Source organism: Euprymna scolopes, unplaced genomic scaffold, assembly GCF_053919585.1.
Source record: "Euprymna scolopes isolate OS-2025 unplaced genomic scaffold, ASM5391958v1 sca7, whole genome shotgun sequence".
NCBI lineage: Eukaryota > Metazoa > Mollusca > Cephalopoda > Sepiida > Sepiolidae > Euprymna > Euprymna scolopes.
In genome coordinates, this window is record NW_027633768.1 from 148,216 (window position 1) to 170,416 (window position 22,201).

A 22,201-nucleotide genomic window follows, 5' to 3' on the forward strand; every position below is an offset into this window, starting at 1 on the left:
TCGAGCTGCTAACCAGGCATCCCCGTGAGGGGAGGCCGAAACTCTATTTTCTTCAAGAGCCCGCCCCTTCTAAACCCCCCCTTAGTTCTTCCTTCCCCCCCGTCCCTCCTTTTTTCTTTTCTCCCCACCCACGCTACACTTTGTTCGACGTCACGGGGTCAGCGAACTTTTAGTAGACCACGAGATGCCGTCCAAAAAAGGGGCAAAAGAAAGCGCCACTCCCCAGGAGGGTTCCCCTCCGAGGGGAGCAAAATGTGCCAAAAAGGCTACAAATGACGATGAGAGGGGAGAGAAGCAGCCCGCTGCTCCCCTAGATGTAGCTGAGCAACTGGGGTCACCAAACCCACCCCATGCTCCCCAAGAGGTCAGCACCCCCAAAAGCGGAGCCGACCAAACCCCAGCAATGGCAGATCCTCAAGAGACTCCAGGTGCCCAGTCGATAGAGAGGATTCCGGAGGAGGAACCAGCCATGAAAACCAAGAAGGAGGGGACACCAAATGTCCCACTCCTCCCCGCTTCTGATAAGCCAAAGAAGGGGGATGTACCCGATGCGGACGGGGCAACCAATAGAGATGCCGAGCGAATTAAAGAGACGCTAGCATCTCTAGAAAGACTCCTGGGGCCCCCTCCAAGTTGGAAGGATCCAGCAACTGTCGCAGGCAACAGCCCGCCGAAAGCTGACCCACCTAGGGTAGAGGCGGCAAAAGGAAAATCTGCCGGCTCAACCGGGAACAAACCTCGGACCACAAAAGAGACACCAGCGGAAGGGGAGACAACTCAAGAGGCAGGAGAGGAATGGCCTGCCTTACCTTCTGCCAAAGGCTCCCCCAAGGATTTAACGGTGGAACCCAAAGATGGGGCAACAACAACAACAGCCGCTAAGGTTAAGGTGCCACCCACCAAGGAGTGCCCCAACAACAACAAGAATAGCAACCAGGAGGCAACCCAAGCCTGGGGCCCACAAAAACAACTGTCTCCACAGGAATACAGGGAGCTGTTTGAATCTACATTCAAGCAGTACACTGATGGAAATGTAATTCTGCCTCTTCCTGGAGCTGTGGAGGAACTGGAGCAGCGGGTCTTGTCCTTCATCACGACCGACACCCGTAGCAGAAGCCTGACAGGAGTGCCGAAGGAAACTATGGCGCAACTGCTCCAGGACCTAAATGTGCCGGCGAGCTACATATGTCGTTGTAGCTACGCCAAGTGGGAAGTCCTGCTGCCCGATAAGGAGGATGCTGAGAGACTTTCCAGGAACAACCTGACGTGGAAGCACCTCTCCATGAAGCCGGAGTATCAGGGAAGAAGGAGGACAACGGTGTCGATACTGGGTGTGCCCTGTTACTTGGGCTCGCGTCAACTTGGTGCGGTGCTCAGCCAGTATGGAGAGGTAGAGTCGGTGTGTCCGGTTAGAGGCCCGCGGAACCTCATGACGGGAGATTATAAGCTGGTCATGAGAGTCGACAGGAGCGGATTCAACAAAATTCCGGCGGTGCTTAAGTACCGAGAATGGACAATGTCGGTGATAGTAGAGGGGAGGAAGCCACATTGCTGGCATTGTCAAAAGCAAGGACATATGTCCAAGGACTGTCCCACAAGACCAGCGGCTAAGGCACCAACGAAGCCGGCAGAGACCAAGTCAACCACATCTGCTCCGGCGAACCAAGGGAACGACGACGGCTGGAGCAAGGTCGTCCGTAAAAACCGACCAGGACAACAACAGACAAACAGCAGACCTCAGAACATCAACACCAACAACATCAGCAAAGACAATGCAAAACCCACTAAGGACAATACAAACAATTTAAAAAACATTGCAGTCAACACAAACAAAAACACACCGGTCACCACAAACAAAGACACCACAAACACAGACAACTCAAACAAGAACACCACAATCACCACAAGTAAAAACACCACAAACACAGACAACTCAAACAAGAACACCACAATCACCACAAATAAAAACACCACAAACACAGACAACTCAAACAAGAACACCACAATCACCACCAATAAAAACACCACAAACACAGACAACTCAAACAAGAACACCACAATCACCACAAATAAAAACACCACAAACACAGACAACTCAAACAAGAACACCACAATCACCACAAATGAAAACACCACAAACACAGACAACTCAAACAAGAACACCACAATCACCACAAGTAAAAACACCACAAACACAGACAACGAAAGCAAAAACACAGAACAGGCAGACTCCAGGTCTACGGATAACGGAGGTCAAGAACCGTCCCCGGAAAAAATGGAGACGGTGACTTCCAGTAAAAGGAAGCTTCCTTTCTCCCCAACAGAATCGGAGGAGGAAGCGGGCTCGGAGGAAATTGTCAGGGAGCCCGAGGAAACAGGAGTAAAGAGAAAGGGGAGAAGGAGGAACAAAAGAAAGAGGGAAACCACTCCAACGGGGGATGTTACCAACAACGAAATGGCTCCACCGGAGGAGGGGAACAACATCACCAACGACACGCAGGCGGAACAAGCCGTAGCCCCTCTAAACGCTTCTCCACAAACCCCCCTTTCTTCCGCGGCTCCTGAAGACAAAGCGGACCAGAAGGAGAGCATACCTGTCAGGACGGAACGCACGAAAAAGCTTCCGTTCCTGCCAGGAAGCAAAATATGTGAAGTTGGCCCTACGCAAACCAACACCGATTTGAAAGGCAAACCTAAGGCCCAACTTCAGAAGCTAAAACAAATGGAGGCAGTAGAGGGGAAAGACATCACAAACCCTCTGCACTTCGCGGATGCCCCAATGCTGACCACCTTTGTGAGAGCAGACAGGGACGGCAGAACCAAAGGACTATGGAACATGCTGGAGGCTGCCAAGACGGCTTTTGAAGAAGTCAAACTGGTAGACCTCGAACACCCATCTCTTCATAAACTTTCTCTAAGGTGTGAAGGAAGGATCCCCGTTTTTGTGCACCCCTCATTTTACAGGGCACTTAAGTTAACCTTCCCATTGGATGTAGGAGGCGCCTCCCGAGACGGAATATTTTCATCCGAACTGCTCACGGGCAGTCTCGGCCATGCCTGCTGCGTCCTCACCCCCGAGGATTTCAGACCCGTTTGTGACACTGCTTAAGGTAAGTGAACATGTCTTTGAACTTGGCCACTTTTAATGTGAGGGGCATCAGGTGTCGAAGCAAGGCCTCGCGCGTTGTTAGAGACTTGGTGTCCCTTAAGGTAGATATTGCCGCTATCCAGGAGACCCACTTTGTTTGTGACGAGGATTGTCAGGTGCTGGTAAACGATTACGATGTCTACTCAGCATATGGCAATACTTATAGTCGTGGAATCTCCTTGCTAGTGAATCGCACCCTGTCAGCGTCGGTGAATGTTGTTCACGCAGGCGAGGACGGGCGGGCGGTCGTTGTTGATGTTGCCATTAATTGCAGTGTTTTTCGGATTGTCGCTGTTTATGCTCCTAATTCTCATGGAGAGAGGGTATCCTTTTTTCGACGGTTGGAGGGCTACTTAGTGGATCCGGAACGGTTAGTGTTAATGGGTGATTGGAATGCAATCCTTGATCCCAATATAGATAAGGTCGGGGGGGCTAGCGGGTCGGTGTGGTATGACAACAGTCTGTCTGACCTGATGGCTTCGTGCGACCTCGTCGACAGATTTCGTCTGGATTACCCGGGGCGGGAGATGTGGACGTGGCATTCCGTAGTGCCTTCCCATCCGAGTACTTACTTGGATCGGATGTTAGTTAGAAGAGGCGACGTAGACTTTCTATCGTGCCCCACGTTCCACTTGCTAGGACACTCGGACCATAAACTCGTTATGGCCCGTTTGAACTTAAGTGCTAGGCCCAAACTAGCCGGATACTGGAAGTTCAACAGCACCTTGTTGGAGCTGGAGGACTACCGGTCGAAGGTTACCGAATTAATTCAGCGGGCTTTAGTGGGGGCGGTTACAGGGAGTAAGTGGTGGGTTAGCCTTAAGGCCAAAATTAGACGCTTCTCTGTCCAATACAGCCAACGCCTCGCGCTAGATAAGGCCAAGGCAAAGAAGCGTATAGAGGATAAGCTGACCCGGGCGGTGGAGGGGGGGGACCCCCTAGAGGTAGCACTAGCTAAACAGGACCTCGGCCGCTTGGCTAGCGAGCGGTATGAAGGTCAGGTAGTTAGGGCTAGGTTAATGAAAGTCTCTAACGAAGCTGTTAATGTTGACGCTGTTGAGCGTAAGGCTGCTCTAAGACGCGGTTCGGACGGGTACATTCGGAAAGTGTATAACCTGGAAGGACACGCTCTGGTATCGACGCGGGAGATTTGCGGGGGGTTTCGGAAGCATCTATCGGAGCGCTTCACCCAACTACCCGGACTCAGGGTCGATGAGTTTGGCAGCTATTTGGCTGACTCGCCCCGCCTCTCGGCGGCTCGAGCGGCTAGCTGTGATGGTCTTGTTACGGAACATGAGGTCATTACTGCGTTGAAGCAGGTCGGCTACAACAAGTCCCCGGGGCTTGATGGTTTGCCCTACGAATTTTACTTGAGGCTGTCGCCCATGTTGGTCCCTATTCTGAAGGATATGTTCAACCATTGGTTTGCCCAGGGATCCATCCCTGGACAGGTGACCAAGGGAGTGATCACATTGCTGAGGAAAGGTCAACGGCATGGTGGGGTGGAAAACTTTGATGACTTTAGGCCCTTGACTCTGCTAAACACAGAGTTAAAGATTTTGGCAAAGATTCTTGCGAATCGTTTGCAGGTTGTCATCGCTGACTTGATCGAACCCGACCAGACTTATGCTGTGAAGGGGAGATCGATTCAAGACAATCTTCATTTGATTCGCTCGATCATAGAGGGAACAGAAGACGACACGGAAGCCGCGCTGATCAGTTTGGATCAGTCCAAGGCGTTCGATAGGGTCGACCATCGGTTCCTGGGATCTGTTTTAGAGGCTGCCGGATTTAATCCGGACTTCCGCAAGTGGATCTTTGTCCTGTATGATAGGCCGGCGGTAGCGGTGCAGATCAACGGTAAGCTGTCGGAGTCTTTCGCCGTCTCCCGGTCGGTGCGTCAGGGTTGTCCGCTGTCGCCTCTTTTGTATGTCCTGGCGTTGGAACCCCTCCTTCGCAAGTTAAGGGACGAGGCGGCTACACCAGTCCTGCGCGGAATAGCTCTCCCTGGAGGCACACGAGCCAGGGTTTCCGCGTTCGCCGATGACGTCACCGTGTTCGTGTCTTGCCCCACGGACGTTCAAGCGGTGGTCGAGGCGCTCGCTCGATACGAAAAAGTCACAGGGGCCGTCTTCAACCGCAGCAAGTCTGTCGGCCTGCGGTTGGGGGCCTGGACCGGGGTAAACTCGCTTCCAGGCATCTTCAGCTGGACCGATGGACCGGTCCGTATTCTCGGTGTCTGGTTTGGACCGGGACTTCAGCTGGAGAAAAACTGGTCGGAAGTATATGGCAAGGTCAAATCGTCGGTCAAGACTTGGATTCGAAGGAAATTGTCCTTGAAGGGTCGGGCGGAGGCGTGTGCCACATACGTCTTTCCGCTCATCCTTTACCGTTTGTCTGTACTTCCTCTCCCTGCACAACGCCTAACCCGCTTACAAGAGTGCCTCGACTCACTGCTGTGGGACGAGGGTAAGCACTATGTGTGCAGAGAGGTCTGTGTCCAAAGTCCGAGTGAGGGAGGCCTAGGTCAGCCCAGTCTCAAGTGTCATAAAAACGCTGAGAGATTGGCTTTCCTGAGCCGTTCGCTAGAGGAGAACGCTCCATGGGTCCCCGTGGTTGAGAACTCGTTTCCCAATCTCGAACCTGACCCCTCGGTAGAAGGTCGTCGTAAACCGAGGGGGGAGCACAAGTTCTTTGCCGAATGCCGGACCGCACTTAGAGCATTGCCGGGGACCAGTGTCCTCGAACAGCCTAGAAAGAGCCTTTATCGGGAGTTAGTGGTGGGTACCGCGAAGGATCCTCTTTGTAGGCGGTTAGGTTGGTCGATGGAGGTTATCCGCTCTCAATGGAGTTGGGCGCCGGGTCGGGATTTTTTGACTAACTCTGAATTTTCCCTGACCTGGCGACTGGTCCGAAAAGCACTGCCCCTCTTCGACGAATTCAGCAAGTACAAACAACATACAAGCGCCTGGTGCCCGCGCTGCGACGAACACAGGCTCGAGACCCTCGGGCATGCGTTTTTTAGTTGCAGCCGGATCCAGGCCCTATTGGAATACGTCGAAGGGGTAACGGCCCGCATCGATGCCGAGTGCCCGCTCGAACTCGACGAAGGATATTTTGTTTACAACATGGAGCCGCCGTTCCCCAGGGAGGAAAGAATGGTTTTCCTGGCGATCCTAGCAGTGGCGCGCATGGTGATATGGATCACGCGCCTCAAGTTGGTCCGCGAAGGGATATCTGTTCCAGATCGGGATCTGATCGTTTACTTTAAACATCTGCTTAAAGTAAAGATCAGATGCGATTGGAGGAGGTTGCCTCGAGCGGAGTTTAATAAGAGGTGGGTGCACAACACTAGTCTGTGCATCCGTCGAGGAGCCAAGTTCCAATACGTGTTCCCTCCTTAAGCATGGCACGGGCGGTGCTGGGTCCTTCGGAACCCATCCCGCTTAGTTTAGCATAATCAAGTAAAGAGACTCTTGACTGGTGGTATAAACGAGATCCCGCCCCTGTTATTATTTTCGGTGCTAGAGAACCTCTGAGTCCACCCGCTCCCCCGTTACCTGCTTTTTGTTTTGGATGTAATCCTGGTCTTTCCCCCAGTACTCAGAGGTCACCAATCAACCCCTCCTCCCGTTGTTTTTCTTTTCTCCTATTAAGGCTTCACCCCAACCCCATATAGGGATCACCCTGCTTGTTTTCGGTTTCCCGGAAAACAGTGGGGGGTCTAGACGTTAGATTAGTAGGGGGGGTCAATACTAACAAACCAAGTAGGCTTTATTTTTTATGTTTAAATTGAACTCTTTTGACTAGCTTGCCCCACTCCACGTGTTTTTACAATTAATTACAAACTGTACATAATTTTAATGAATTTGAACTTTTTGAACTTTTAACAAATGCACTCACACACACTATTTTGTTTTTGTTTTAAAAAAAAAAAAAAAAAAAAAAAAAAAAAAAAAATGCACACACAACACACAGACAAGTTTTTTGTTGCAAATTGTAAATATGTTATTTTTACACTGAACGCTGGGGTTATTAGTTAGATTAGGATCCACAGAGTGAATGAGGTATTTTGGTAAATGTTGCCAGTCAAGAGTAAGACTCCAAAGTCTGCATTTTCAATAATGTCAAATAGTCACAAAGACCCTGTACCCTCCCCCTCCCAATTTCTTATAGGGCCTTGTGCCTAATTTTGTTTTTTGTAATTGTTGTATGTTTTTTCTAAAATTTCATTTTTTGTGAAAATATGTATGTACTTTTACGGAAAATAAAATATATAAATAAGATCAAAGTGTAGTATCTGTTCTTATCAGCTTAATATCTGATAGGTCCCTCGCATGGAGGGATCACGATATTAAACTGATTTTTGGAACTCGGTCAAGGGTTAGGAGCTTGCTCCCCCTTCTCCACGGGTTGGCCTGGTATTGCACTGCCTCCAGGAGTTAACAGCCCCGATTCTGACCCCAGCTCGCTCGGGAAAGAGTCAGAAAACGCAATCCCAAAAACAGACTGACTACTACTTTGATCTTACTACTAAACTAAACGACTTTGTTGGTCCTTACTTCCCTTTACTTAGTTGTTGCTGGCTTTGCTTTCGTTCGCTTTCGGTTCGGTCCGCTCGGCTGGATGGACCGTTCGTTGGTCTCATTAGCTGGATGACGGAGGCGGGCGGGCGGCCCTCCTTGGCCGCTGCCTGCGATCGACGCTTCCACTAGTAGAGAGGGGCCGGGGGTAGGGGGGTCGTTGTCGCTCTGCCCGCAACCTTTGCCGCCCGGACCGGTCCACTGACGACCCCGGCCCCGGAGGGAGCCCCTTTATCGCTTCTCGGCCTCTTCTGGCTAAGATCAAAGTGTAGTATCTGTTCTTCAGCATACAAAGCTTCTGCTCTTAGAAGGGATCCACCACCGGGCTCTCGGGCTAGGTTTAAGGTGTTCATTTACTAACCTTCGTTTGCAAGGACCAGACCCCCTCCTTTGGGGAGTCAGGACCTGAAGGACCGACTCCACATTTGTGGGAGCTAGGACCCGAAAACCGATCCCCTCTTTTGGGAGACTGGAATTTCGGGACCAGCACCACTAAGCTGGTAGTTGTGACCTGCTTTTGTTGGTTTTTTGTTTTTTGTTATTGTTTTTTCTTCGTTTTGGTCTCACCTCTCGAGACCGAGATGGTCTAATTTCTCCACCCTTAATTGCCTGAGCAGCACTCTGACCTGCCAGGCCAAAACTTTGTCTATCCTTTCGCTGCTCTCCCAGAGGATTGAGCAGACAGGGTTCCCTTTATCGCTTCTGTTTGGGTAGCTAAGTGGGCAGGGGGACGTGGGGTAGGGTGGGTGCTTCGTCTCGGCTCCCCTCAGTGGGCGGAGATGCCTATCCCCTCTCGCTCTTAATTGCGACGCGGCGCCCTGTTCCGCTAGCACCCACTGCGTCTTCCTTCTCTGCTCTCCCCCCTCGCGGGGGGATTCGAGCTGCTAACCAGGCATCCCCGTGAGGGGAGGCCGAAACTCTATTTTCTTCAAGAGCCCGCCCCTTCTAAACCCCCCCCCCCCCTTAGTTCTTCCTTCCCCCCCGTCCCTCCTTTTTTCTTTTCTCCCCACCCACGCTACACTTTGTTCGACGTCACGGGGTCAGCGAAATTTTAGTAGACCACGAGATGCCGTCCAAAAAAGGGGCAAAAGAAAGCGCCACTCCCCAGGAGGGTTCCCCTCCGAGGGGAGCAAAATGTGCCAAAAAGGCTACAAATGACGACGAGAGGGGAGAGAAGCAGCCCGCTGCTCCCCTAGATGTAGCTGAGCAACTGGGGTCACCAAACCCACCCCATGCTCCCCAAGAGGTCAGCACCCCCAAAAGCGGAGCCGACCAAACCCCAGCAATGGCAGATCCTCAAGAGACTCCAGGTGCCCAGTCGATAGAGAGGATTCCGGAGGAGGAACCAGCCATGAAAACCAAGAAGGAGGGGACACCAAATGTCCCACTCCTCCCCGCTTCTGATAAGCCAAAGAAGGGGGATGTACCCGAGGCGGACGGGGCAACCAATAGAGATGCCGAGCGAATCAAAGAGACGCTAGCATCTCTAGAAAGACTCCTGGGGCCCCCTCCAAGTTGGAAGGATCCAGCAACTGTCGCAGGCAACAGCCCGCCGAAAGCTGACCCACCTAGGGTAGAGGCGGCAAAAGGAAAATCTGCCGGCTCAACCGGGAACAAACCTCGGACCACAAAAGAGACGCCAGCGGAAGGGGAGACAACTCAAGAGGCAGGAGAGGAATGGCCTGCCTTACCTCCTGCCAAAGGCTCCCCCAAGGTTTTAACGGTGGAACCCAAAGATGGGGCAACAACAACAACAGCCGCTAAGGTTAAGGTGCCACCCACCAAGGAGTGCCCCAACAACAACAAGAATAGCAACCAGGAGGCAACCCAAGCCTGGGGCCCACAAAAACAACTGTCTCCACAGGAATACAGGGAGCTGTTTGAATCTACATTCAAGCAGTACACTGATGGAAATGTAATTCTGCCTCTTCCTGGAGCTGTGGAGGAACTGGAGCAGCGGGTCTTGTCCTTCATCACGACCGACACCCGTAGCAGAAGCCTGACAGGAGTGCCGAAGGAAACTATGGCGCAGCTGCTCCAGGACCTAAATGTGCCGGCGAGCTACATATGTCGTTGTAGCTACGCCAAGTGGGAAGTCCTGCTGCCCGATAAGGAGGATGCTGAGAAACTTTCCAGGAACAACCTGACGTGGAAGCACCTCTCCATGAAGCCGGAGTATCAGGGAAGAAGGAGGACAACGGTGTCGATACTGGGTGTGCCCTGTTACTTGGGCTCGCGTCAACTTGGTGCGGTGCTCAGCCAGTATGGAGAGGTAGAGTCGGTGTGTCCGGTTAGAGGCCCGCGGAACCTCATGACGGGAGATTATAAGCTGGTCATGAGAGTCGACAGGAGCGGATTCAACAAAATTCCGGCGGTGCTTAAGTACCGAGAATGGACAATGTCGGTGATAGTAGAGGGGAGGAAGCCACATTGCTGGCATTGTCAAAAGCAAGGACATATGTCCAAGGACTGTCCCACAAGACCAGCGGCTAAGGCACCAACCAAGCCGGCAGAGACCAAGTCAACCACATCTGCTCCGGCGAACCAAGGGAACGACGACGGCTGGAGCAAGGTCGTCCGTAAAAACCGACCAGGACAACAACAGACAAACAGCAGACCTCAGAACATCAACACCAACAACATCAGCAAAGACAATGCAAAACCCACTAAGGACAATACAAACAATTTAAAAAACATTGCAGTCAACACAAACAAAAACACACCGGTCACCACAAACAAAGACACCACAAACACAGATAACTCAAACAAGAACACCACAATCACCACAAGTAAAAACACCACAAACACAGACAACTCAAACAAGAACACCACAATCACCACAAGTAAAAACACCACAAACACAGACAACTCAAACAAGAACACCACAATCACCACAAATAAAAACACCACAAACACAGACAACTCAAACAAGAACACCACAATCACCACCAATAAAAACACCACAAACACAGACAACTCAAACAAGAACACCACAATCACCTCAAATAAAAACACCACAAACACAGACAACTCAAACAAGAACACCACAATCACCACAAATGAAAACACCACAAACACAGACAACTCAAACAAGAACACCACAATCACCACAAGTAAAAACACCACAAACACAGACAACGAAAGCAAAAACACAGAACAGGCAGACTCCAGGTCTACGGATAACGGAGGTCAAGAACCGTCCCCGGAAAAAATGGAGACGGTGACTTCCAGTAAAAGGAAGCTTCCTTTCTCCCCAACAGAATCGGAGGAGGAAGCGGGCTCGGAGGAGATTGTCAGGGAGCCCGAGGAAACAGGAGTAAAGAGAAAGGGGAGAAGGAGGAACAAAAGAAAGAGGGAAACCACTCCAACGGGGGATGTTACCAACAACGAAATGGCTCCACCGGAGGAGGGGAACAACATCACCAACGACACGCAGGCGGAACAAGCCGTAGCCCCTCTAAACGCTTCTCCACAAACCCCCCTTTCTTCCGCGGCTCCTGAAGACAAAGCGGACCAGAAGGAGAGCATACCTGTCAGGACGGAACGCACGAAAAAGCTTCCGTTCCTGCCAGGAAGCAAAATATGTGAAGTTGGCCCTACGCAAACCAACACCGATTTGAAAGGCAAACCTAAGGCCCAACTTCAGAAGCTAAAACAAATGGAGGCAGTAGAGGGGAAAGACATCACAAACCCTCTGCACTTCGCGGATGCCCCAATGCTGACCACCTTTGTGAGAGCAGACAGGGACGGCAGAACCAAAGGACTATGGAACATGCTGGAGGCTGCCAAGACGGCTTTTGAAGAAGTCAAACTGGTAGACCTCGAACACCCATCTCTTCATAAACTTTCTCTAAGGTGTGAAGGAAGGATCCCCGTTTTTGTGCACCCCTCATTTTACAGGGCACTTAAGTTAACCTTCCCATTGGATGTAGGAGGCGCCTCCCGAGACGGAATATTTTCATCCGAACTGCTCACGGGCAGTCTCGGCCATGCCTGCTGCGTCCTCACCCCCGAGGATTTCAGACCCGTTTGTGACACTGCTTAAGGTAAGTGAACATGTCTTTGAACTTGGCCACTTTTAATGTGAGGGGCATCAGGTGTCGAAGCAAGGCCTCGCGCGTTGTTAGAGACTTGGTGTCCCTTAAGGTAGATATTGCCGCTATCCAGGAGACCCACTTTGTTTGTGACGAGGATTGTCAGGTGCTGGTAAACGATTACGATGTCTACTCAGCATATGGCAATACTTATAGTCGTGGAATCTCCTTGCTAGTGAATCGCACCCTGTCAGCGTCGGTGAATGTTGTTCACGCAGGCGAGGACGGGCGGGCGGTCGTTGTTGATGTTGCCATTAATTGCAGTGTTTTTCGGATTGTCGCTGTTTATGCTCCTAATTCTCATGGAGAGAGGGTATCCTTTTTTCGACGGTTGGAGGGCTACTTAGTGGATCCGGAACGGTTAGTGTTAATGGGTGATTGGAATGCAATCCTTGATCCCAATATAGATAAGGTCGGGGGGGCTAGCGGGTCGGTGTGGTATGACAACAGTCTGTCTGACCTGATGGCTTCGTGCGACCTCGTCGACAGATTTCGTCTGGATTACCCGGGGCGGGAGATGTGGACGTGGCATTCCGTAGTGCCTTCCCATCCGAGTACTTACTTGGATCGGATGTTAGTTAGAAGAGGCGACGTAGACTTTCTATCGTGCCCCACGTTCCACTTGCTAGGACACTCGGACCATAAACTCGTTATGGCCCGTTTGAACTTAAGTGCTAGGCCCAAACTAGCCGGATACTGGAAGTTCAACAGCACCTTGTTGGAGCTGGAGGACTACCGGTCGAAGGTTACCGAATTAATTCAGCGGGCTTTAGTGGGGGCGGTTACAGGGAGTAAGTGGTGGGTTAGCCTTAAGGCCAAAATTAGACGCTTCTCTGTCCAATACAGCCAACGCCTCGCGCTAGATAAGGCCAAGGCAAAGAAGCGTATAGAGGATAAGCTGACCCGGGCGGTGGAGGGGGGGGACCCCCTAGAGGTAGCACTAGCTAAACAGGACCTCGGCCGCTTGGCTAGCGAGCGGTATGAAGGTCAGGTAGTTAGGGCTAGGTTAATGAAAGTCTCTAACGAAGCTGTTAATGTTGACGCTGTTGAGCGTAAGGCTGCTCTAAGACGCGGTTCGGACGGGTACATTCGGAAAGTGTATAACCTGGAAGGACACGCTCTGGTATCGACGCGGGAGATTTGCGGGGGGTTTCGGAAGCATCTATCGGAGCGCTTCACCCAACTACCCGGACTCAGGGTCGATGAGTTTGGCAGCTATTTGGCTGACTCGCCCCGCCTCTCGGCGGCTCGAGCGGCTAGCTGTGATGGTCTTGTTACGGAACATGAGGTCATTACTGCGTTGAAGCAGGTCGGCTACAACAAGTCCCCGGGGCTTGATGGTTTGCCCTACGAATTTTACTTGAGGCTGTCGCCCATGTTGGTCCCTATTCTGAAGGATATGTTCAACCATTGGTTTGCCCAGGGATCCATCCCTGGACAGGTGACCAAGGGAGTGATCACATTGCTGAGGAAAGGTCAACGGCATGGTGGGGTGGAAAACTTTGATGACTTTAGGCCCTTGACTCTGCTAAACACAGAGTTAAAGATTTTGGCAAAGATTCTTGCGAATCGTTTGCAGGTTGTCATCGCTGACTTGATCGAACCCGACCAGACTTATGCTGTGAAGGGGAGATCGATTCAAGACAATCTTCATTTGATTCGCTCGATCATAGAGGGAACAGAAGACGACACGGAAGCCGCGCTGATCAGTTTGGATCAGTCCAAGGCGTTCGATAGGGTCGACCATCGGTTCCTGGGATCTGTTTTAGAGGCTGCCGGATTTAATCCGGACTTCCGCAAGTGGATCTTTGTCCTGTATGATAGGCCGGCGGTAGCGGTGCAGATCAACGGTAAGCTGTCGGAGTCTTTCGCCGTCTCCCGGTCGGTGCGTCAGGGTTGTCCGCTGTCGCCTCTTTTGTATGTCCTGGCGTTGGAACCCCTCCTTCGCAAGTTAAGGGACGAGGCGGCTACACCAGTCCTGCGCGGAATAGCTCTCCCTGGAGGCACACGAGCCAGGGTTTCCGCGTTCGCCGATGACGTCACCGTGTTCGTGTCTTGCCCCACGGACGTTCAAGCGGTGGTCGAGGCGCTCGCTCGATACGAAAAAGTCACAGGGGCCGTCTTCAACCGCAGCAAGTCTGTCGGCCTGCGGTTGGGGGCCTGGACCGGGGTAAACTCGCTTCCAGGCATCTTCAGCTGGACCGATGGACCGGTCCGTATTCTCGGTGTCTGGTTTGGACCGGGACTTCAGCTGGAGAAAAACTGGTCGGAAGTATATGGCAAGGTCAAATCGTCGGTCAAGACTTGGATTCGAAGGAAATTGTCCTTGAAGGGTCGGGCGGAGGCGTGTGCCACATACGTCTTTCCGCTCATCCTTTACCGTTTGTCTGTACTTCCTCTCCCTGCACAACGCCTAACCCGCTTACAAGAGTGCCTCGACTCACTGCTGTGGGACGAGGGTAAGCACTATGTGTGCAGAGAGGTCTGTGTCCAAAGTCCGAGTGAGGGAGGCCTAGGTCAGCCCAGTCTCAAGTGTCATAAAAACGCTGAGAGATTGGCTTTCCTGAGCCGTTCGCTAGAGGAGAACGCTCCATGGGTCCCCGTGGTTGAGAACTCGTTTCCCAATCTCGAACCTGACCCCTCGGTAGAAGGTCGTCGTAAACCGAGGGGGGAGCACAAGTTCTTTGCCGAATGCCGGACCGCACTTAGAGCATTGCCGGGGACCAGTGTCCTCGAACAGCCTAGAAAGAGCCTTTATCGGGAGTTAGTGGTGGGTACCGCGAAGGATCCTCTTTGTAGGCGGTTAGGTTGGTCGATGGAGGTTATCCGCTCTCAATGGAGTTGGGCGCCGGGTCGGGATTTTTTGACTAACTCTGAATTTTCCCTGACCTGGCGACTGGTCCGAAAAGCACTGCCCCTCTTCGACGAATTCAGCAAGTACAAACAACATACAAGCGCCTGGTGCCCGCGCTGCGACGAACACAGGCTCGAGACCCTCGGGCATGCGTTTTTTAGTTGCAGCCGGATCCAGGCCCTATTGGAATACGTCGAAGGGGTAACGGCCCGCATCGATGCCGAGTGCCCGCTCGAACTCGACGAAGGATATTTTGTTTACAACATGGAGCCGCCGTTCCCCAGGGAGGAAAGAATGGTTTTCCTGGCGATCCTAGCAGTGGCGCGCATGGTGATATGGATCACGCGCCTCAAGTTGGTCCGCGAAGGGATATCTGTTCCAGATCGGGATCTGATCGTTTACTTTAAACATCTGCTTAAAGTAAAGATCAGATGCGATTGGAGGAGGTTGCCTCGAGCGGAGTTTAATAAGAGGTGGGTGCACAACACTAGTCTGTGCATCCGTCGAGGAGCCAAGTTCCAATACGTGTTCCCTCCTTAAGCATGGCACGGGCGGTGCTGGGTCCTTCGGAACCCATCCCGCTTAGTTTAGCATAATCAAGTAAAGAGACTCTTGACTGGTGGTATAAACGAGATCCCGCCCCTGTTATTATTTTCGGTGCTAGAGAACCTCTGAGTCCACCCGCTCCCCCGTTACCTGCTTTTTGTTTTGGATGTAATCCTGGTCTTTCCCCCAGTACTCAGAGGTCACCAATCAACCCCTCCTCCCGTTGTTTTTCTTTTCTCCTATTAAGGCTTCACCCCAACCCCATATAGGGATCACCCTGCTTGTTTTCGGTTTCCCGGAAAACAGTGGGGGGTCTAGACGTTAGATTAGTAGGGGGGGTCAATACTAACAAACCAAGTAGGCTTTATTTTTTATGTTTAAATTGAACTCTTTTGACTAGCTTGCCCCACTCCACGTGTTTTTACAATTAATTACAAACTGTACATAATTTTAATGAATTTGAACTTTTTGAACTTTTAACAAATGCACTCACACACACTATTTTGTTTTTGTTTATAAAAAAAAAAAAAAAAAAAAAAAAAAAAAAAAAAAAAAAAAAAAAAAAAAAAAAAAAAAAAAAAAAAAAAAAAAAAAATGCACACACAACACACAGACAAGTTTTTTGTTGCAAATTGTAAATATGTTATTTTTACACTGAACGCTGGGGTTATTAGTTAGATTAGGATCCACAGAGTGAATGAGGTATTTTGGTAAATGTTGCCAGTCAAGAGTAAGACTCCAAAGTCTGCATTTTCAATAATGTCAAATAGTCACAAAGACCCTGTACCCTCCCCCTCCCAATTTCTTATAGGGCCTTGTGCCTAATTTTGTTTTTTGTAATTGTTGTATGTTTTTTATAAAATTTCAATTTTTGTGAAAATATGTATGTACTTTTACGGAAAATAAAATATATAAATAAGATCAAAGTGTAGTATCTGTTCTTATCAGCTTAATATCTGATAGGTCCCTCGCATGGAGGGATCACGATATTAAACTGATTTTTGGAACTCGGTCAAGGGTTAGGAGCTTGCTCCCCCTTCTCCACGGGTTGGCCTGGTATTGCACTGCCTCCAGGAGTTAACAGCCCCGATTCTGACCCCAGCTCGCTCGGGAAAGAGTCAGAAAACGCAATCCCAAAAACAGACTGACTACTACTTTGATCTTACTACTAAACTAAACGACTTTGTTGGTCCTTACTTCCCTTTACTTAGTTGTTGCTGGCTTTGCTTTCGTTCGCTTTCGGTTCGGTCCGCTCGGCTGGATGGACCGTTCGTTGGTCTCATTAGCTGGATGACGGAGGCGGGCGGGCGGCCCTCCTTGGCCGCTGCCTGCGATCGACGCTTCCACTAGTAGAGAGGGGCCGGGGGTAGGGGGGTCGTTGTCGCTCTGCCCGCAACCTTTGCCGCCCGGACCGGTCCACTGACGACCCCGGCCCCGGAGGGAGCCCCTTTATCGCTTCTCGGCCTCTTCTGGCTAAGATCAAAGTGTAGTATCTGTTCTTATCAGCTTAATATCTGATAGGTCCCTCGCATGGAGGGATCACGATATTAAACTGATTTTTGGAACTCGGTCAAGGGTTAGGAGCTTGCTCCCCCTTCTCCACGGGTTGGCCTGGTATTGCACTGCCTCCAGGAGTTAACAGCCCCGATTCTGACCCCAGCTCGCTCGGGAAAGAGTCAGAAAACGCAATCCCAAAAACAGACTGACTACTACTTTGATCTTACTACTAAACTAAACGACTTTGTTGGTCCTTACTTCCCTTTACTTAGTTGTTGCTGGCTTTGCTTTCGTTCGCTTTCGGTTCGGTCCGCTCGGCTGGATGGACCGTTCGTTGGTCTCATTAGCTGGATGACGGAGGCGGGCGGGCGGCCCTCCTTGGCCGCTGCCTGCGATCGACGCTTCCACTAGTAGAGAGGGGCCGGGGGTAGGGGGGTCGTTGTCGCTCTGCCCGCAACCTTTGCCGCCCGGACCGGTCCACTGACGACCCCGGCCCCGGAGGGAGCCCCTTTATCGCTTCTCGGCCTCTTCTGGCTAAGATCAAAGTGTAGTATCTGTTCTTATCAGCTTAATATCTGATAGGTCCCTCGCATGGAGGGATCACGATATTAAACTGATTTTTGGAACTCGGTCAAGGGTTAGGAGCTTGCTCCCCCTTCTCCACGGGTTGGCCTGGTATTGCACTGCCTCCAGGAGTTAACAGCCCCGATTCTGACCCCAGCTCGCTCGGGAAAGAGTCAGAAAACGCAATCCCAAAAACAGACTGACTACTACTTTGATCTTACTACTAAACTAAACGACTTTGTTGGTCCTTACTTCCCTTTACTTAGTTGTTGCTGGCTTTGCTTTCGTTCGCTTTCGGTTCGGTCCGCTCGGCTGGATGGACCGTTCGTTGGTCTCATTAGCTGGATGACGGAGGCGGGCGGGCGGCCCTCCTTGGCCGCTGCCTGCGATCGACGCTTCCACTAGTAGAGAGGGGCCGGGGGTAGGGGGGTCGTTGTCGCTCTGCCCGCAACCTTTGCCGCCCGGACCGGTCCACTGACGACCCCGGCCCCGGAGGGAGCCCCTTTATCGCTTCTCGGCCTCTTCTGGCTAAGATCAAAGTGTAGTATCTGTTCTTATCAGCTTAATATCTGATAGGTCCCTCGCATGGAGGGATCACGATATTAAACTGATTTTTGGAACTCGGTCAAGGGTTAGGAGCTTGCTCCCCCTTCTCCACGGGTTGGCCTGGTATTGCACTGCCTCCAGGAGTTAACAGCCCCGATTCTGACCCCAGCTCGCTCGGGAAAGAGTCAGAAAACGCAATCCCAAAAACAGACTGACTACTACTTTGATCTTACTACTAAACTAAACGACTTTGTTGGTCCTTACTTCCCTTTACTTAGTTGTTGCTGGCTTTGCTTTCGTTCGCTTTCGGTTCGGTCCGCTCGGCTGGATGGACCGTTCGTTGGTCTCATTAGCTGGATGACGGAGGCGGGCGGGCGGCCCTCCTTGGCCGCTGCCTGCGATCGACGCTTCCACTAGTAGAGAGGGGCCGGGGGTAGGGGGGTCGTTGTCGCTCTGCCCGCAACCTTTGCCGCCCGGACCGGTCCACTGACGACCCCGGCCCCGGAGGGAGCCCCTTTATCGCTTCTCGGCCTCTTCTGGCTAAGATCAAAGTGTAGTATCTGTTCTTATCAGCTTAATATCTGATAGGTCCCTCGCATGGAGGGATCACGATATTAAACTGATTTTTGGAACTCGGTCAAGGGTTAGGAGCTTGCTCCCCCTTCTCCACGGGTTGGCCTGGTATTGCACTGCCTCCAGGAGTTAACAGCCCCGATTCTGACCCCAGCTCGCTCGGGAAAGAGTCAGAAAACGCAATCCCAAAAACAGACTGACTACTACTTTGATCTTACTACTAAACTAAACGACTTTGTTGGTCCTTACTTCCCTTTACTTAGTTGTTGCTGGCTTTGCTTTCGTTCGCTTTCGGTTCGGTCCGCTCGGCTGGATGGACCGTTCGTTGGTCTCATTAGCTGGATGACGGAGGCGGGCGGGCGGCCCTCCTTGGCCGCTGCCTGCGATCGACGCTTCCACTAGTAGAGAGGGGCCGGGGGTAGGGGGGTCGTTGTCGCTCTGCCCGCAACCTTTGCCGCCCGGACCGGTCCACTGACGACCCCGGCCCCGGAGGGAGCCCCTTTATCGCTTCTCGGCCTCTTCTGGCTAAGATCAAAGTGTAGTATCTGTTCTTATCAGCTTAATATCTGATAGGTCCCTCGCATGGAGGGATCACGATATTAAACTGATTTTTGGAACTCGGTCAAGGGTTAGGAGCTTGCTCCCCCTTCTCCACGGGTTGGCCTGGTATTGCACTGCCTCCAGGAGTTAACAGCCCCGATTCTGACCCCAGCTCGCTCGGGAAAGAGTCAGAAAACGCAATCCCAAAAACAGACTGACTACTACTTTGATCTTACTACTAAACTAAACGACTTTGTTGGTCCTTACTTCCCTTTACTTAGTTGTTGCTGGCTTTGCTTTCGTTCGCTTTCGGTTCGGTCCGCTCGGCTGGATGGACCGTTCGTTGGTCTCATTAGCTGGATGACGGAGGCGGGCGGGCGGCCCTCCTTGGCCGCTGCCTGCGATCGACGCTTCCACTAGTAGAGAGGGGCCGGGGGTAGGGGGGTCGTTGTCGCTCTGCCCGCAACCTTTGCCGCCCGGACCGGTCCACTGACGACCCCGGCCCCGGAGGGAGCCCCTTTATCGCTTCTCGGCCTCTTCTGGCTAAGATCAAAGTGTAGTATCTGTTCTTATCAGCTTAATATCTGATAGGTCCCTCGCATGGAGGGATCACGATATTAAACTGATTTTTGGAACTCGGTCAAGGGTTAGGAGCTTGCTCCCCCTTCTCCACGGGTTGGCCTGGTATTGCACTGCCTCCAGGAGTTAACAGCCCCGATTCTGACCCCAGCTCGCTCGGGAAAGAGTCAGAAAACGCAATCCCAAAAACAGACTGACTACTACTTTGATCTTACTACTAAACTAAACGACTTTGTTGGTCCTTACTTCCCTTTACTTAGTTGTTGCTGGCTTTGCTTTCGTTCGCTTTCGGTTCGGTCCGCTCGGCTGGATGGACCGTTCGTTGGTCTCATTAGCTGGATGACGGAGGCGGGCGGGCGGCCCTCCTTGGCCGCTGCCTGCGATCGACGCTTCCACTAGTAGAGAGGGGCCGGGGGTAGGGGGGTCGTTGTCGCTCTGCCCGCAACCTTTGCCGCCCGGACCGGTCCACTGACGACCCCGGCCCCGGAGGGAGCCCCTTTATCGCTTCTCGGCCTCTTCTGGCTAAGATCAAAGTGTAGTATCTGTTCTTATCAGCTTAATATCTGATAGGTCCCTCGCATGGAGGGATCACGATATTAAACTGATTTTTGGAACTCGGTCAAGGGTTAGGAGCTTGCTCCCCCTTCTCCACGGGTTGGCCTGGTATTGCACTGCCTCCAGGAGTTAACAGCCCCGATTCTGACCCCAGCTCGCTCGGGAAAGAGTCAGAAAACGCAATCCCAAAAACAGACTGACTACTACTTTGATCTTACTACTAAACTAAACGACTTTGTTGGTCCTTACTTCCCTTTACTTAGTTGTTGCTGGCTTTGCTTTCGTTCGCTTTCGGTTCGGTCCGCTCGGCTGGATGGACCGTTCGTTGGTCTCATTAGCTGGATGACGGAGGCGGGCGGGCGGCCCTCCTTGGCCGCTGCCTGCGATCGACGCTTCCACTAGTAGAGAGGGGCCGGGGGTAGGGGGGTCGTTGTCGCTCTGCCCGCAACCTTTGCCGCCCGGACCGGTCCACTGACGACCCCGGCCCCGGAGGGAGCCCCTTTATCGCTTCTCGGCCTCTTCTGGCTAAGATCAAAGTGTAGTATCTGTTCTTATCAGCTTAATATCTGATAGGTCCCTCGCATGGAGGGATCACGATATTAAACTGATTTTTGGAACTCGGTCAAGGGTTAGGAGCTTGCTCCCCCTTCTCCACGGGTTGGCCTGGTATTGCACTGCCTCCAGGAGTTAACAGCCCCGATTCTGACCCCAGCTCGCTCGGGAAAGAGTCAGAAAACGCAATCCCAAAAACAGACTGACTACTACTTTGATCTTACTACTAAACTAAACGACTTTGTTGGTCCTTACTTCCCTTTACTTAGTTGTTGCTGGCTTTGCTTTCGTTCGCTTTCGGTTCGGTCCGCTCGGCTGGATGGACCGTTCGTTGGTCTCATTAGCTGGATGACGGAGGCGGGCGGGCGGCCCTCCTTGGCCGCTGCCTGCGATCGACGCTTCCACTAGTAGAGAGGGGCCGGGGGTAGGGGGGTCGTTGTCGCTCTGCCCGCAACCTTTGCCGCCCGGACCGGTCCACTGACGACCCCGGCCCCGGAGGGAGCCCCTTTATCGCTTCTCGGCCTCTTCTGGCTAAGATCAAAGTGTAGTATCTGTTCTTATCAGCTTAATATCTGATAGGTCCCTCGCATGGAGGGATCACGATATTAAACTGATTTTTGGAACTCGGTCAAGGGTTAGGAGCTTGCTCCCCCTTCTCCACGGGTTGGCCTGGTATTGCACTGCCTCCAGGAGTTAACAGCCCCGATTCTGACCCCAGCTCGCTCGGGAAAGAGTCAGAAAACGCAATCCCAAAAACAGACTGACTACTACTTTGATCTTACTACTAAACTAAACGACTTTGTTGGTCCTTACTTCCCTTTACTTAGTTGTTGCTGGCTTTGCTTTCGTTCGCTTTCGGTTCGGTCCGCTCGGCTGGATGGACCGTTCGTTGGTCTCATTAGCTGGATGACGGAGGCGGGCGGGCGGCCCTCCTTGGCCGCTGCCTGCGATCGACGCTTCCACTAGTAGAGAGGGGCCGGGGGTAGGGGGGTCGTTGTCGCTCTGCCCGCAACCTTTGCCGCCCGGACCGGTCCACTGACGACCCCGGCCCCGGAGGGAGCCCCTTTATCGCTTCTCGGCCTCTTCTGGCTAAGATCAAAGTGTAGTATCTGTTCTTATCAGCTTAATATCTGATAGGTCCCTCGCATGGAGGGATCACGATATTAAACTGATTTTTGGAACTCGGTCAAGGGTTAGGAGCTTGCTCCCCCTTCTCCACGGGTTGGCCTGGTATTGCACTGCCTCCAGGAGTTAACAGCCCCGATTCTGACCCCAGCTCGCTCGGGAAAGAGTCAGAAAACGCAATCCCAAAAACAGACTGACTACTACTTTGATCTTACTACTAAACTAAACGACTTTGTTGGTCCTTACTTCCCTTTACTTAGTTGTTGCTGGCTTTGCTTTCGTTCGCTTTCGGTTCGGTCCGCTCGGCTGGATGGACCGTTCGTTGGTCTCATTAGCTGGATGACGGAGGCGGGCGGGCGGCCCTCCTTGGCCGCTGCCTGCGATCGACGCTTCCACTAGTAGAGAGGGGCCGGGGGTAGGGGGGTCGTTGTCGCTCTGCCCGCAA

General features: G+C 52.1%; 12 non-coding genes and 1 pseudogene across 12 annotated transcripts; all 13 read left to right on the plus strand.

The window, feature by feature from the left end:
* Positions 1–7,415: 7,415 nt before the first annotated feature.
* On the plus strand, positions 7,416–7,607 carry LOC145275529 (U2 spliceosomal RNA). Its single transcript, XR_013867339.1, has one exon. It is a non-coding gene; the product is annotated as a U2 spliceosomal RNA (small nuclear RNA).
* A 357-nt stretch (positions 7,608–7,964) lies between these two features.
* LOC145275563 (U2 spliceosomal RNA) lies at positions 7,965–8,096 on the plus strand (annotated as a pseudogene).
* An 8,031-nt stretch (positions 8,097–16,127) lies between these two features.
* Positions 16,128–16,319, plus strand: LOC145275531 (U2 spliceosomal RNA). The gene has a single exon (XR_013867341.1). It is a non-coding gene; the product is annotated as a U2 spliceosomal RNA (small nuclear RNA).
* Positions 16,320–16,676: 357 nt separating this feature from the next.
* Positions 16,677–16,877, plus strand: LOC145275670 (U2 spliceosomal RNA). Its single transcript, XR_013867451.1, has one exon. It is a non-coding gene; the product is annotated as a U2 spliceosomal RNA (small nuclear RNA).
* A 357-nt stretch (positions 16,878–17,234) lies between these two features.
* On the plus strand, positions 17,235–17,435 carry LOC145275671 (U2 spliceosomal RNA). The gene has a single exon (XR_013867452.1). It is a non-coding gene; the product is annotated as a U2 spliceosomal RNA (small nuclear RNA).
* Positions 17,436–17,792: 357 nt separating this feature from the next.
* LOC145275672 (U2 spliceosomal RNA) lies at positions 17,793–17,993 on the plus strand. The gene has a single exon (XR_013867453.1). It is a non-coding gene; the product is annotated as a U2 spliceosomal RNA (small nuclear RNA).
* Positions 17,994–18,350: 357 nt separating this feature from the next.
* On the plus strand, positions 18,351–18,551 carry LOC145275673 (U2 spliceosomal RNA). Its single transcript, XR_013867454.1, has one exon. It is a non-coding gene; the product is annotated as a U2 spliceosomal RNA (small nuclear RNA).
* A 357-nt stretch (positions 18,552–18,908) lies between these two features.
* LOC145275674 (U2 spliceosomal RNA) lies at positions 18,909–19,109 on the plus strand. Its single transcript, XR_013867455.1, has one exon. It is a non-coding gene; the product is annotated as a U2 spliceosomal RNA (small nuclear RNA).
* A 357-nt stretch (positions 19,110–19,466) lies between these two features.
* On the plus strand, positions 19,467–19,667 carry LOC145275676 (U2 spliceosomal RNA). Its single transcript, XR_013867456.1, has one exon. It is a non-coding gene; the product is annotated as a U2 spliceosomal RNA (small nuclear RNA).
* A 357-nt stretch (positions 19,668–20,024) lies between these two features.
* LOC145275678 (U2 spliceosomal RNA) lies at positions 20,025–20,225 on the plus strand. Its single transcript, XR_013867458.1, has one exon. It is a non-coding gene; the product is annotated as a U2 spliceosomal RNA (small nuclear RNA).
* Positions 20,226–20,582: 357 nt separating this feature from the next.
* Positions 20,583–20,783, plus strand: LOC145275679 (U2 spliceosomal RNA). The gene has a single exon (XR_013867459.1). It is a non-coding gene; the product is annotated as a U2 spliceosomal RNA (small nuclear RNA).
* Positions 20,784–21,140: 357 nt separating this feature from the next.
* Positions 21,141–21,341, plus strand: LOC145275680 (U2 spliceosomal RNA). The gene has a single exon (XR_013867460.1). It is a non-coding gene; the product is annotated as a U2 spliceosomal RNA (small nuclear RNA).
* Positions 21,342–21,698: 357 nt separating this feature from the next.
* On the plus strand, positions 21,699–21,899 carry LOC145275682 (U2 spliceosomal RNA). The gene has a single exon (XR_013867461.1). It is a non-coding gene; the product is annotated as a U2 spliceosomal RNA (small nuclear RNA).
* Positions 21,900–22,201: the final 302 nt, after the last annotated feature.